Genomic DNA, 16086 nt, shown 5'->3' on the forward strand with positions numbered 1-16086 from the left:
AATTTCAAAGCCAGGGGTCTGGACTTGGCTTGAAGCATTCCCAGCTGTGGAGCACTTTTGTCGAGCTGGCACACAGGGTGTCCATCCCATGGCTCTGATAAGTGCTCGGAGGAGATGAAAGGCTGAAGCCCCACGCATTGGGCTGAGTGTATCCCCCTCAGAAGTGAGGTTTTCAGCCCCTCCCTGCTTGGCATGCTCTGCACCCTGCACACCAAAGCCAAGCAGAGACTCAGCAACAGTCAGTCACAGCGCACCCCTTCAAATGCCCCTCTTTGGGCACCGTCCGGCCATAGGGGATAGAGGCAACTCCTGAGGAAGCCTGTCAGCTCAGCTCCTGGGATGGGCAGTGAGGGAATGGGATGGGGGCAACGGTGTCACTCAAGGCCAACACGGGTGCCTTCCCATCAACCCTGGGACAATACCCCACCACTGGCTGAAGTCAATAGCAGGTGTGCATACAGAACGAATGGATGATCAGATCCGTGATATTCAGTGGCCCCTGCTTCCCACTGCCCCCCCCAGCCCAACCCCCCACCCATTCCAGTGCCCCCTATCTTCCCACCACTCCCCCGGCCCAACCCCGCACCCATCCCAGTGCCCTCTACTGCTCCCTCCAGCCTACTCCCTCCCCCAAAGCTCTAGCGTTTGCCAGCTCCTTTCACTCTGGGTGCAGGCTTCCTAGCTGCTCTCTAAGTTACTATTGCTGTGAAATTCCTTTATTTCCTTTCACTTCCCCAGTTTTTAATAGCTGTTTTATCATACACGAAGAGGGGGTGGACAAAGAGGCAGAAGATGCAAAGAGTTGGAGGCTACACTGCCTGGCTCTTTGTAAGCCTGACAATCACTTTGAAGATTTAAAGTCACCATTCTCCCATCCGATCCATCCAGCGGCTCTTTTAATCTGCATTGCGGGTCTCTATGGCACGTTCCACACTCGCTGCCACTGCTGGCAGGAGAATGGTGCCCTTAGCCACACAAGATGCTGGGGCTTCCTCTCCCCATACTAGATTGAGTGGAAGATCAAATTAAAAGCCCACTATGACAGATAGGGCAATTTCCTGCATATTCTTGGGAAACCTTATAGATTTAAGCGTAACTGTCTTTGGGGATCCATTGTATTAGTTGCAAAGCGTACGTATTATTGTGGGCCAGGACTGCATGTGACCTCTCTGGGGGAGATGTGAGGTAAGGTCTGGGAGTCCAAAAGATTACACTGAAAATGTGCCAGATGAGAATGGACTTTTGGGACAATAAGCGTGAAGTGGATTTCCTGGGGAATGCCTAGGGAGAAATTAATGCAAATTCCCCCACCTCTAGTTATGTCTTTTAAAGCTATGCCCTGAGGAGTGGATCACTGTCTGCAGATTACCTGTTCCTGGAGATGAGATCAAAGGCCTGAGTTGTAGAAGAAACCAATGAACTGTCCAGCCTGGGTTCTGGTTCTGAATCTGAGACAGTCAAACTTCCATGGGGAAAACCAAGTTGCAGGGTTTGAAGGACTGACACCTGCTCTAGGTTGGAATTGGGGTGACCTCTGCTAAGCTTTTTACTATATGTGTAAGTTCTTCTACTATTTTGAAAATGTTTTTTCTATAATGCTTTCAGCTTAAGAATCAATGTGCTTGCTTACAAAGAGCTGTGTGGTAACTCATAACTGCAGACAATACATTAGGCATAGCCTCTGGAGAGAAAGCAAAGCGCAGACGCTGGCCTGTTTAGGCAGTCTGGCTTGCTGGGAATATCACAGCGTAGGCAGGGAACTGTGCAGCCTTGAAAAACCCCTGGTCAGGAGGGAGAGAGATCCGGGTCTCCGCCCAAGAGAGGTGATGGCTGAGGAGCCAGGAGCCTACAGTGGGTGCCCTTAGTGGGCCACAGAAGAGGAATACAGGTGCAGTTGCCCTGAACATGACACCCACAGAGAGTGTAAAAGCTCTAGCATTGTATTACTCTGAGCTAGGCAATACCTGCCACAGGGTGGCTGGCCCTTTAAGGGGAAGTTGGACCCAGCCCCACCTATGATGGATCAGCTGCCTCCCAGCTGAAACCAATCAGCTGGGGATCAGATGATTATACAAGCCAGCAAGGAGAGTGAGCTGCAGGAGCTACAGGGAGAAGGAAGGTTTGCCCAGTGACAGGTCCTGGAGCAGGAAGGTTCCCAGGCAGATTACCTGGAAGAGCAGGGAGGCTGCAGCAAGGAAACCAATGGCTCTAGGGAAAGGCAGCTGTTGGATTTACATGGAACTGTTGTATTTGGGGTACACTGAAGACTGTTGGGCAAAAGAGCCTGAACAGCCTCTGGGCATGGTGTGAATCCTTGCTGGGCTGGGGAGGCAGGCCTGTAGACTCCAGCCTCGTTAGCTGCCATGGCAGAGGTCTGAGTTTGGGGAGCTCAACACCTCAATTTTTAGCCCTAATGCTAGGTGTGCAGTTGGACTGGTGCCATATATACAGCATGCAGTCACACGCATTACAGCCACACCGTCCCCATGTCCCTTGCATGGAACAGGCCTCCTGGAAGCTCTGGGCGATCTCTCGGACACACTGCATAGGCTCTACTCTATGCTATTCCTACCTAGAGCATTGCTGCCTTGGCGATGGTATGCAGGAACACTGAGCACTTCTGTAGCTTTTCATGGGTTGCTCTTAAAGCACCTTGCAAAGCTGAGCAGGAATCATCATCTCCATTTTGTAGAGAGGGAAACTGAGTCACAAAGAGGGGAAGGGACTTGTCCAAAGTCAAGGACTCCCCATTCAGTGCCCTATCCTCCTGCAGCTCTCTCTGCTTGCTGGCTTTTATAATCATCTGATCCCCCCTGCTTCCTTGCTATATCGATACATCAGAGCCCACCTGGATGGAATGAGTTTCATATTTCAGTCCGACAATAGACTACATTACCCCCCGACACACCCACACACCTGTGGCATATTTTGCATGTGGTTAGAGAATTCAGAGGTGAAGGGGTTAAATAAAAGCACAGTTCTCCTTGTCTCCATCCTTTCCTCCTGGTGCCCTTTGTTCCTCAGCAACTCAGGCTCCAGGCGCCCTTGAACGTTTTTATATTATTTTAAATGATCTTCAGCAGCAATATTGTCTCCACTTTCCCATTCTCCTCCCCTCCCCCCCAGCTCCCGCCATCCCTGGGCTGTCAGTTACCAGAGAGCAGCTTGCCTTCCATTTTAAATTAAAAAAAAGAAATGTATTTCACAGGCTGATAGGCACCTTCAGTTCCATCAACTCAAAGATTAAGTACCCAGGGTAATAATAAAATATTTAAACATTTGAGGGGGGGAAAATGAGCTGTAAGTATTTTGGAGAAGGCAGAGGTTTAGGCAGCTAATCCCGCAAAACAACGACATGTGACAAAGCCCTGCAAAGTTCAGGGAGATTCTAATTACTGTGAACTTCAGCTCAGCTGGAAGCTGGACACACCCATTAAACCAGAGAATTTATCAGTGAGGACAGGAAGCCAAGTATCCTGCCCCCAAAACTAGCCACCCCTTGCTCTAAGGGCCCATGAATGTGTGGCAGGGACTACCTCTTACCTTCCTGCACTGTGTATGTCAGTTTCATTATTTTTTGCCAAATAGATTTTGATTGGCACCAGATCCGGCCAGTGGTCAGCCTGGTGCAGTACCCTGTTTGACAGTAGCTAGAAACTTTTGAGGAAGAAATTCCAAAGCGGGGAATGATAAAATAGCCTGTCCAGAAGGGAAGTTTCTTCCAAACCCAGTCACTTAAAGGTTGTTTTATGCACTGAAACAAGAGGGATAAGAAGCATCTTCCACCCTACACAGGGCTAGGGCCCACAATCCTCAGCTCAGGAGACCAGTGCCTTATCCATTAAGCTCCCAGGGCTCCACAAAACGTAAGGCTGAGTCAAAAGAGATCAAAATCTGAACCTGCTTCCTTGGCGCTGGTCAGCTCTGGGGCTTTTGTTAAGAGTCTTCTCTGATTCTGATGCGCTGTTTACCTTGGTCCCTTGTTGTTCCACAATGTCCTCCCCCCCCCCCCCCCAGCATCACACAGCCAAACCCACAAAGATTCTTACAACTGGCAGTCTTAGTGTGGGGAGACCTCTGGGCGATGGCAGCTCCCCCCACCCCTCCAAGCATTTCCAGGTTGAAGCTGCTCTTGGGTTTCCATCTGATATAGAACAATAATTCTAGGCAGCAGCTTAGCCACAGGACAGTGAAGCCACAGGAAAAAGCCACATCGTTTGCAAAGGGAACAGGGTTGGGTCCTAAGTCACTGAGGGCCCCAATTATGCCTCCAGGTTCCATGCCTAGATCCACCTCTCAAAATAGCAAGGAGCTTCAAACACCCCTGCAGCAGCACTCACCCGCCTGCCCCTTTCACCAGACTCTGAGGAAGGTACTCTGGGGGTCCAGGAATCACACCAGGGGAGGAGAAGACTGGCTTTGGGAGGAGAGGGGTGTGCATCATTTCCCACATCAGCCCCACAGTGCTCAGAGTGGAAATTCCCTGGCTGGAGGCTACATTACACACACTCTCTGTGGCAGGGAATCACGGCTTAATGGGGGTCTCAAAGGCAGCATGGTGCCAATGCAGCTGCACTGCAGGGGAGCAGTTGAGAGGCTCTGGATCTCCAGTGCCATCTCCATTAACCCCTCTCTTCCCACCCCTCATCCCCCATACCCATGTGGATCCAAGGGGAGCCACAGGGTTTGGGGTCTGGCCCCACAGCCCATCCTGAGGGGCTGGGGCAGAGATTCTACGCTGCACCCCCAGCAGGATGGCTGGAGAGAACCTAGCTGAGCTTTCTGCCCCCACTCATGGGGCAACACTGCAGGCATCTGGCCTCAAACTGCACTGTCCAAAAAATAGTCTCCTGCTCCCATGCCGACAGGTGCTCCCTGGTGCATCCTGCTGAGAAGTGGCCCCATGTGGGGGTCTGAGCTCTTAGGGCAGGCACTGTCTTTGCAATATGTGGGTGTATTGTGCCCATCCCAACCGGGCCTATGACCTGCAGGCCAGACACTGATATAAACAACAGACACCAGCTCGTGACTCAGCTAACCACGAAGGGAGCCCTGGGCCCAAGGTCATTACACTAGAGATAGGCCCAACTGCCAACATTGCACCCAAATTGGGATTCTCTGCACCTCAGATTTGGAGTGGGGGTTTGTTGGGCCCCATGTGCAAAGTTTGGATTTGGATCTAGATGCCAGATGTCCTTCCCTCCCCCGATATATTGGGGTGTTTGGATCCTATTATGTCACTGTTTTATTTATATGGTGGTAGAGCCTAGGACCCCCAGTCCTGGGCCAGGACCCCACTGTGCTAGGCACTTTACAAACACAGAACAAAACACAGTTCCTGGCTCAAAGAGCTTCCAGTCTCTGCCTTCCTATAGCACTTTCCATCAGAAGATCTCAAAGTGCTTTGCAAACCTTAGCAAAGACTCTTACCCTCCATTGCAAAGTCAGTCAGTAATATCATCCTCCTCACACAACGGGGAAACTGAGGCACGTGGCAGTCGTTTGACTTGCCTCAGGTCACCAGCAGATCAGGGACCAAATCCCTGTGCCCTATGCTTTAAGTGCAAGACTGCCCAACTGAACCTTTCCCTTCCACATGCAATGCCAACTGACCAATCCAGAGAGGATCATTAACGGCTGAGTAATGAAAGGAGATGTTTGACCATCCTCTGATGTTAATAGCAGGAACGGAGCAAGAGGGAGGCTCCTTTACATGGTGATACCGGCCTCCCACCCTGCTACTGACACAAACATGGGTGTCAGCAAGATGTTGGCTGCCAGCAGGAGTCTTGGAAATGCCAATTGTAATTAAAAGCTGTAATTCCAAATGCATCTTTGCAGGGAGGAGCACCTCCCACCAGGGGACCTGCAGCCTGCTGGGCTGCACACGCTGTTTCACATCCCAGGCCCTTTCCTCATGCTTTTACTCCGCTCCTTTCGCACTCCATCCCTGCTCTGTTTCATTGCTAAGAAAGGCGGGAAGCGGAGGCTACAGCACAGGCCTAGAAGACAGGACCTCCTGAGTTCTACTCCTAGTTGTGACACTGGCTCCCTCTGCAGCCTTGGGCAAGTCACTTAGTCTTATTCCCATTCTCCAGAGGCGGTGCAGAGGTTATGCAACTGCACTTTCTCCCTCCAGCTAAGGGGGATGAGTCAAGTTACAGAGGATGGCTGGGAGGATTCGCGCTTGTAGAATAGCTAATAATTAAATAGCTAATTTAATTAATAATAATTAAAGCTCAACTGGAAGGTTTCTAGCAGAGGAGGAGCCATCTTTAAAGGAGGCACTTATTGAATTGCACCCCTGCTGCACAGGCTGTTGGTCAAGATTGTCAGCTCCTTGGGGCAGGGACGGTCTTTGTTCTGTGTTTGTCCAGCACCTAGTACAATGGGGTCTTGGGCCATGCCTGGGGCTCCTAGGCCCTACAATAACACAAACACTGTAGTGATGAGGTTTCATCTTCGTTCTCTCTCTACAGGCTAGAGCAGGGCTCATCTCCTTCATAATGCAAAAGGTCTCGCCCCCTTGTACTCTCCTGGATCTCCTCTGGGAATGAGAGGCTAGGTCAGCTTTAAGCAGCGGTAGGACCGTGGCCCCTGCAGCAACCTGCACAGTCACAACCCTGTCCCCCCCACCTAGCAGGGGGACCCGGTGTTCTGTTGCCAATAAGCATAAGGTCCTGTGTAAAGAAGGAACAGTGGTGCATGGCCCGATCCCACAGCCGGGCAGCGAGACCAGACAGGGAAGCCAGTGATTCTGTCCTTAGGCGACAGTGATGGGCACAATAATCCCCATCCAGTGACCGGGGGGGGGGCGGGGGGAGGCCCTGCAGTTTTTTCCTTGCTAGGGAGCCAATGAAGCACAGGAGAACATCAGTTTGCCTCAAATCTGCTTTCTGTCCTCAAAGAGAAGTTTAGGTCAAATCCAACAGGATAACCAACTCACCCACTCAGCTTTCTTCAGCATCTGCTTATATTCGGGCCAGGACTGGACTGAATCTCCAAACCCTCTCCAGATAACCCGCAACACTCAGCGGCAGCTGACATTTAAGGGTTAAGTGGAGGGAACGGCAGGAACAAAGTGATGCCTTAATACCTGGATATGGAAACCCTGGACTCTCCCACAGTTCTAGGGTTCACCATTACACTCATTGCCACAGGAAAATAGATAGTTGACCCCAGCCTAGCACACCACACACCCAGTCTCCCCACCCACCCACCCACCCGCCCGGGCTGGGCTGGAGGAGGAAGAATCTCTTACACTCTTGCTGTGAATTTCAAAGTATTTTTAGTCCTGCAATAAATAATTCATAGGGAATATGGCCTCAACTACCTGAGCCGAGGAAAAAGCCTCTCTTAAAAACAGTGATTTGCCAGTTTAATTTCTCCTCAAGGACATTTAAATATACTTTAGGCAGCACTTTGTCCTCACAGCTTCTGATCAGACTTGTTTGCACCTGACACATAATCAACTTCTCATCATGGCTCAACCATTAGCAGCTCCACAGCTGGTCGAAGTCCCCTCCATCCAGTGAGCTGGCTGCAATGGAAGGAGTCCTCTCTCTCCTTCCATGGCGGATACCCTGCCTGAGCTGGTAACAGACCCCTTGTTGTTGTTCCAGCATCCTCCCCAAAGCCAACATCCTGATTGGCAAGCTAGCTGAAGACTCAATGCCACAAGGTGCCAAGCACTCTAATCCCAATCCAGCAAAGCACTTAAGCAGGTGGGTTAAGTATTGATTTTAAACGGACCGTTCACCTGCTGAATGTGCTAAAGTGCTTTGCTGGATCGGGTCCAAAATGCTCAGTGCCTTGCAGGATGGAGCCCTAAAGTGGTAAATGTTCCCACCACCCCACAGCTAGCACCCTGACTGAGATGATAAAGGTAGGTAGATTGACACAAACACAGGAATTAACTCACCCGCTGCTGAAATGCATCCAGGGCTAGGTTGGAACGTAGCAGCTGCTTAAAAGCCAAGGACAGACTCTGAGTGAGAATACTCTCTCCAGTTCTGACTGCAGGGGGAAATTGAGGTCAGCAGAATACAATGATTTCAACTGGAACTTGGCCAGACCCTTACTCTTACAAGGCAAGTGCTATGAAATCTTTAATTGCAGTCAGTGGCAGGACCTCCTTCCCCTCTTACATCTCTTATGAAGAGGGGATCTCAAGCACCAAATTGGGATTCAGTTCTGACATGGGAATGGTACATGCCTCCTCACACTGGGAAATTGATCCTCTCCTGACCATTGGCTGGAACACCTGGAGTTTGCAACACCACGTCACTGCCATCCTTGGCATTTTAGGACCATTGGCTGCACCATCCATCTTTGATGCCAAGGAGAAGTTTCTTCCTGTAGGCCCAGCTGAACCAGTGCAATCCGCACTGGTTTCTCCACAGCATGAGCAGCATCCCCTGACTCTTGCAGCTACCCCGGTTCAGCCACTCCCCTCAGAATCCAGTGCCTCCTGCTTGGAAGTCACCCCAAAGTCCCTTCTTCCCAACGACAGTTCTGGAGAATGACGGGATTGGTGCTTCAGGAGTCTCTGAACGCACCCGGACAACCATGGCAACAAGGTGCCTGGAGGAGGTGCTGGAATGGATCTATCAGGAACACATCCTCGTCCGGATGCACTAAGACATCAGGAGGGTGAGCCACTGCACAAACCATTTCAGAAGATCAGGGAGAGGAGCATCCTCTAGCGAATCACCAGGGGAGGGCTCCCCTCCAAGTTGTGACCTGGGCCAATGCTGCTTAGCTTGCCAGAACTCCCTAGAACCCTATTTCCAACCGTCTGGTAGTGCAAACAAATGAAAACAACAGCAACAGTCCCTAGGCACCTCCACCGACAACTAAACATCTCTTTATCCTGGGAGCTTCTTTAGCTTATGGTGCAGTTTCTCAGCCAATAGCTCCTGTCATTCCCTGGTGATCACATATACATCTTCAAAGGAAGGGAACGTGAAGTGTCCAGTTACAAGGATGCTGACGTGCTGTTGACTGTGCCTGCCAAGCGGAAGGGGGCTATCCGAATGGATGCATTCCTCCATCCAGAGGTTTCACTGGGCATGCAACCTGCACAGGACTGCAGCTGAGACCCTAGGCCCTGAGGCAGCAACTCTCCCAAGTAAGCCAAAAGGGAGCTCTCTCTCCAGCCAAACCAATGGGAGCCACTGAGCGAAGCCTGTCTCATCGGGGAGCCTGTCCTTGCAGATCTTACAGCCATTGCCAGCAAAATTAATCTCACTTAGTTCAAATCTCGCCTGAAAATGTATTCATTTAAAAAAAAGCAAAGATGTGTCACCTCCACTGGCCCTGGGAGGGGCAGGTTATGGAGGTGCAAATTCAGTCTGGGGCAGAGTGGGGGGGAGCAGTCCAGGGGACTGGCTGGTGTTGCACAACAGCCACCTCTCTGAGTGATAAAGTAGCTGCACCGATAAGCTACATTGACTTCAGTGGCTGGATTGAGTGTAGGGGTATAGCAGGGTTGGCACAGCAGGGCCTTGGGGGTGGGGGCAGTTGTGGAGATACTTAAGTTTCTGACCAGGGCACCAAACACGCTCCCCCACCCAAAGCCAACTTTGTGTAAGCTTAGCAGATGCCATAACTGTATCCCAGGAAAGACACTTTTTAAGCAAAAGGAGTAAATTAGATCAATCTCTGAAATCGCTGGGTGATCTCAGTGGGCATGAAGGGAAGGAATCAGGACTCAAGCTCTATGCCTTGTTCTGTCACTGACTCACTGTGTGATCTTAGCCTCTGTCTCAGTTTCCTGATCTGTAAAATGCAAAAAATAGTAATACTGTAAAAAATAGTAATACTTCGATCTATTATTATTCACTATTATCAAGATGCCCCTATCAGGAATTAGGGCTCCTTGGTGCAAGGCACTATCCACATACATGACAGTCCCTGTCCTGAAGAGCTAGATCTCTTCATCCCATCAATACCAGCGTGTACCTACCTATTTTACAGGGATGTTGCAAGACTTAATGATCATAAAGTGCTCTCAGATTCTCCATATAAGGAGTGAAGTAAATGCTAATCATGTTTATTTTAAACAGGAAAGGGGTCAAACCCACCTCATTTGGTTTAGTTTTAGTGGTATGTACCGCAGCATGAGAGGATGTGGTGGGGGGAAATATTGTTGGAGGGGGAGAATTAATTAATAAAAGAAATCAGGAATGGTACAGAATAGAAAAACTGATGGTAAAAAAGGGGGGAGGGGGGAGAAATCAGGCAAAACAAAACTGAAGTACCACAAAACAGCATCAAAGCAACATCTAGAGCTGCAGCAAAGCTAAGAAAAACCCGGGAAATTAAAAGCTAATGTTCAGGCCCTGCTCTTTGGCACTGGCAAGACCCTGGGCTTGGGTATTTACATCCCAGGTAGATCTGATTACATCCCTAAGCACAGAGTGGTGAATACAAGGATAGTTTCCCATCTTGGGTCAGCTTGTGCCTCATCCTTATGGCTATTTACACTGGGGAGGAGAGCTATAGAAGAAAAGGGTCATCTTTGCTCAGTTGGCTAGTTTTTGGTTTGGTGCAAGCTGCGGATTTGCTGTTAGTACTAACCCACCCCCCTCCACACACACACCGTAGTCCCTTTAATCCACATTTTTAAAAGCCTCTAAATAAGCATCATGTAAGTACTTATTTAGGGAAATTATTTAAAAGGCAGATTATCAGCCTGAGGGAGGTTGGCTGCTGCTGTGTGATGGGTGGCAGGTCAAAGCATGTGGCCCATTTGTGGACAAGGTAGAGACTGGGAGACCAAAGAATAAGCGTCCCCATCTGTAAAACTGGGATAGTAACACCTACCTCCTGCTGGGGAGGGGAGGGGGAGAATAATAGCCCCGAGTCCATTCCCGTGGAAGCCAACAAGAGGTTTGCCACTGATTGAAATGGGAGAAAGACTGAGGTTAATGCACTTTGAAGATGAAGACAAGTATCACAAACACACAAGCTCTGGGTCCTGCTTAAAGTACTGATGGTGCCTTTGGAGATCCGAAAGCTCGTTCAGTGTATTCTGCATGATCTGTGGATCCAATAAAAGGTGTCGCATTATCTCTCGTCAGCTCTGCCTTAAGAAACAACATGGCTCCAAACATTTTTCCAACCCACTCATGCAAACAGTTGCTCTGTGATCACGTTATTGAGCTTAAAGTCCGCAATGGTTATTTCCTTAGGGTCTGCCATGAAAACTTGTATTTACCATCCTGTTAGAACACAGTGTGATTGACTACAACAGAAACTGAAATAGATGAATGAGGGAAGGGCAGCAAATGAAACATGTTCATGCTTTGGTGTTTGCTTTTAAACTAGCAGAAAACAAAACAAAAAATGCCTTCATTTCCTGTTATAGACCAAGTGCCTGCAAAATGTCATTTTAAAAGCAACACCCTATTGAGTTTTCCCTATACTTCCACATCCTAAAGCCAGCCAGGTTTGTTTGTTTATTTCAAGAAATGTGATGTGTGAACATTACTGGCATTTTAAGTGTCTCTGTTGTCGTCCCCCACCCCCAAACGCTGAATGCTGGGGTCTGACATGGAGAAAAGCTCTTGCAGACATTTTGACTTTAGGGATTAAATAAAAAAAAGGGTCCTGCTGCTTAAAAACATCTTAACAAGAGAAACCTCCAAACCGAAGAATGCAAGTGAAAAATGTGCAGTGTTTGGGGGGGGGGGGTGAGAAGAGAGAGTTGTTGATATTTTTAAGTAATTAAATCAATGCAGCCCTCAGGTGAGAAATACTGAGCAGAAGCATGACTGGAGGAGAAAGAGGAGAAGGGGAAAGCCAGGAGGAAGGGGAAACTATTACTATATGCTTGTGGTCATTGCATGGATGAGGAGAAGGAGCTATCAAGCAGAGCAAATGATGGGAGTCTAGACTGAGCCAAAAAGAGGGAAAAGCTGCAATGGATTGTAAGTTTTCTCAAAAGGAAGATGTTCCAACTTCTCCTCTGCCCCCCCCCCCAATTTCCCCCCTTACTTTCTTTGCCATTTTCTTCCCGCCCCCCCCCCCCCGGACCCTTTTCCTTCTCTTGGGACTCCAGATGGGAAATGAGTTGCAATGCATAGACTCCTCTCAGTCAAGCTGCGTCTCCTTTCAACCTTGATCTGATATACATTTCCCCCCTTTCTTGCCTCGCTCCTCCTGCAGCAACAGTTGGAGACGGGAAGCCTATCGATAACAATTAGAACCCGGAGCAATAATCATTGCCAGGCAAATGCCAAGAGTGCAGAGGCAACATGGAAATATTTCTCCCCGAGGTTTGGAGCCTCAGACATGCCTCCTTTGCATGGCTCCGGCTCAGACACACGCAGAAATAGGCGGCTTAAAAAGGTCAAATGTGGATTAAGCAAAAATAAATGCGAAGTGTCCTGCCTCATGCTACGTTACGCAAGGTGCTAGGTGGGGATGTAAATACTGACAGCGGGATCCATTTTTAAAGGACACATTAAAACCTCATTTTCTGCCACTTAATCGCCTCTTGTCAACGCATTCAACATGGTGCTAGGGATTCAGCCGAGGAAGGGAAGCTAGCCCAGTCCTCCGGAGCGCCAGGCAAAGGGGACCCGAGCAACAGGGGTGGGGGGCGGCTGGAGAGAAGAGGCGACGGGGAATCACTGGGGAGGGACCACCGGCCTTGCAGGCGAAGTTCCGCGGACAAAAGTTGCGTCCTCAGGTGTCAGTCCCCTTTGCAGGGCTGGAGCCCTCCCTGCCCGCCCCTAGACGAGCGACCGCTCGCCCAGCCCCAGCCCCAGCCCCGCTTGCCCACCTGAGTCGAGGCAAGAGACACGGGCCGGCAGGGGCTGGTCGAAAGGCGTCGCGGGTACTTACCAGAGGGTGACCGCGGGCAGCTGCAGCCCCGGCTGGTCAAGGCAGGACCAGCGTCCCGGGCGCTGTCCCCGTGGCTCAGGCTGGGAGCTTCCAGCTCGTCTCCTCCTGGGCTGGGAGCAAGTGCCGGGCTCGCCGTCCCTCCTCCCCAGCAGGGGCTCAGGCGGCGCGGGCTGGCGGCGGCGAGGGCTCGCTGGGGCGGCCGCCTCCCCGCGGCGGAGCAGCAGGCGCAGCCCTCGGGGGGGCCGGAGGGCTCCTCATGGCGGCGGTGGGGGGGCGGGGGAGCCCCACGTAGAGGGACGCGGGTGGCTGCGCGCCCCGGCCGGTTGCAGGGGTCCCCGCCCGCCGGGGGCGATGGGGCGGGGCGGGCTGACGGACGGACGGGGGCAGATGTCCTGCCTCCAGCCCTCTGCCGCTGGACGCTGCCCGCCTCCGCCCGCGCGGGACCCGCTCCAGCCCCCGCCCCACGCGCGCTCGTCTCCCGCGCCCTGCCCCGTGCGCCCCGCGAGCCACGAGACCGGCGCCGTCAGGGGGCTCTGCCGCTCCCCTCGGGGCGCTCCAGCTCCCCCGGCTCTGCCCCCTCTCCGCCTTCACTTACTGTTCCCTGCCCCCGCCCCTCACTCCCTCTGCCCCCTCTCCGCCTTCACTTACTGTTCCCTGCCCCCGCCCCTCACTCCCTCTGCCCCCTCTCCGCCTTCACTTACTGTTCCCTGCCCCCGCCCCTCACTCCCTCTGCCCCCTCTCCGCCTTCACTTACTGTTCCCTGCCCCCGCCCCTCACTCCCTCTGCCCCCTCTCCGCCTTCACTTACTGTTCCCTGCCCCTGCCCCCGCCCCTCACTCCCTCTGCCCCCTCTCCGCCTTCACTTACTGTTCCCTGCCCCTGCCCCCGCCCCTCACTCCCTCTGCCCCCTCTCCGCCTTCACTTACTGTTCCCTGCCCCTGCCCCCCGCCCCTCACTCCCTCTGCCCCCTCTCCGCCTTCACTTACTGTTCCCTGCCCCTGCCCCCGCCCCTCACTCCCTCTGCCCCCTCTCCGCCTTCACTTACTGTTCCCTGCCCCTGCCCCCGCCCCTCACTCCCTCTGCCCCCTCTCCGCCTTCACTTACTGTTCCCTGCCCCCGCCCCTCACTCCCTCTGCCCCCTCTCCGCCTTCACTTACTGTTCCCTGCCCCCGCCCCTCACTCCCTCTGCCCCCTCTCCGCCTTCACTTACTGTTCCCTGCCCCCGCCCCTCACTCCCTCTGCCCCCTCTCCGCCTTCACTTACTGTTCCCTGCCCCTGCCCCCGCCCCTCACTCCCTCTGCCCCCTCTCCGCCTTCACTTACTGTTCCCTGCCCCCGCCCCTCACTCCCTCTGCCCCCTCTCCGCCTTCACTTACTGTTCCCTGCCCCTGCCCCCGCCCCTCACTCCCTCTGCCCCCTCTCCGCCTTCACTTACTGTTCCCTGCCCCCGCCCCTCACTCCCTCTGCCCCCTCTCCGCCTTCACTTACTGTTCCCTGCCCCCGCCCCTCACTCCCTCTGCCCCCTCTCCGCCTTCACTTACTGTTCCCTGCCCCTGCCCCCGCCCCTCACTCCCTCTGCCCCCTCTCCGCCTTCACTTACTGTTCCCTGCCCCCGCCCCTCACTCCCTCTGCCCCCTCTCCGCCTTCACTTACTGTTCCCTGCCCCCGCCCCTCACTCCCTCTGCCCCCTCTCCGCCTTCACTTACTGTTCCCTGCCCCCGCCCCTCACTCCCTCTGCCCCAGTCCCCCCCACATACACACACCAACTTTGGCCCAAACTCCACCCCGGCAACTCAGTGGAGTCCGGCAGGGCGGGAGCCTGGCCCTTTAAGGGAGCCCTATTCCCCTTTCCCTGGCCGGGGGAGGGGGCGGGGCCGCTAGTGGGCGGGGCTTGGGGGCAGCTTGGGGCGGGATGACGGGCCGCGAAGCTCTGGCCGCCCGCGGCCTCCAGCTGTCGCTGGGGCCCAGTATTAATGGTCAGCTGAGTGCGTGGTGCATAACTGAGAGAATATTTTACAAAAACACCTGCAGAGGAAGGAAAAACCCGACTGGGGTGGGGGTTAAGGGATCCCTTCCCCAGGGCTCGGGGTTTGCATGGCCCCAAGTTTCTGGTTTAAAAGAGCTTTGCTAGGCTATGAAATAAACCCTGCTCCTCTGAGTGAGAGGGGCAAGGTGCAGTTTTAGGCAGGGGAGGGGGCTTTGCCAGCCTTCACAGCACCCCTCTCCCCCCTGTTATTCCCCACAGCAGAGCTGGAGCAGTGGGGCGCAGAGAGGCTGTGGGCCAGAGTCTGCGAGCACCTGCCCCCTCGCAGGGCTGCCCTAGGGGACCAGTTTCCAGAAGGCCTGGCTCGCAGTGGTGCTAATCCCAACAGGAACAGAGGGTGGGCTGCCCCTCTCAGGATCAGATTGCAGTGAATCCCTGGCCCAGGAGGGTGTAGAATTTAGGAGCCCCTGGACCCCAGCCTGGGGTTCAGCCTACAAAGGAGTCAATATAGTTTTTCACTTGAGGTACTAGCCTGGAACTAATGAGTTCTGGGGTCATGTGGTGGTTCTGCCATAGGCTTGCTGTGTGGGCAAACCATGCAAGGCCACCTTTTCGCAAGAGCTCAGCGTGCAACATGCACGTTGCAGCGTGCAACTACACTCAGCGTGCAACTACACCTGCTGAGCGCTTCTGAAAATCTGGCCATTTATTTGGGTGCCTAAGTGGGAGCTGAGCTCTTTTGAAAATCTGGCCCCAGTTGTGGGTGCAGAGCTCTTCTGAAAATGTCATCTTTAATCTCTCTCTGGGCCCCAGTTCCCCATCAGTAAAATGAGGCGAATACTTCCTTCTCCGATCCTGGGTGTGTCTCATCTATTTATATTTGTACATTATTTAGGGCAGGGACTACATCTTACTATGTATTTGTACAGCACCTAGCACACTAGGGACTCATTCTCACCAGAGGCCTGAAAGTGTTATCAGTAATGACCCTCATGCCTTTCTGAGAAAGAAAGCTAAAAATAAAAGGTTAAAGCCTTGAAGCAATGAAATAACTTTTTAATATCTCAAAAGATGTACAAAGATTTCCAATATGCTTTATTTCAGTTTTTTAAAATCCACCCACTGACTCATATACGTGAAGTCTGTGACAATAAGAACGCACAAATACGATGTAATATGATCAGGTTCATAATCTCAGCTGGTATTGTGCACAAGCCAAGCTTCACTTACATTTCTCAGTCACACACCAGTT

The 16086-nt window shown here is 52.5% G+C and overlaps 1 protein-coding gene across 2 annotated transcripts in view; it reads right to left on the reverse strand.

Moving 5' to 3' along the window:
• The window catches only part of GRIN2C (glutamate ionotropic receptor NMDA type subunit 2C), a 50097-nt gene extending 36800 nt beyond the window's left edge, over window positions 1-13297 (reverse strand). The window contains exon 1 of one of the 2 annotated variants that reach the window (XM_073310748.2): window positions 12853-13297. The gene's annotated coding sequence lies outside the window, so the exon portion shown is untranslated. The remainder of the gene's footprint in view (window positions 1-12852) is intronic. The other variant, XM_073310749.2, reaches the window with a different exon arrangement.
• Window positions 13298-16086: the final 2789 nt, after the last annotated feature.

This window comes from Lepidochelys kempii, chromosome 14 (assembly GCF_965140285.1).
Source record: "Lepidochelys kempii isolate rLepKem1 chromosome 14, rLepKem1.hap1, whole genome shotgun sequence".
NCBI lineage: Eukaryota > Metazoa > Chordata > Testudines > Cheloniidae > Lepidochelys > Lepidochelys kempii.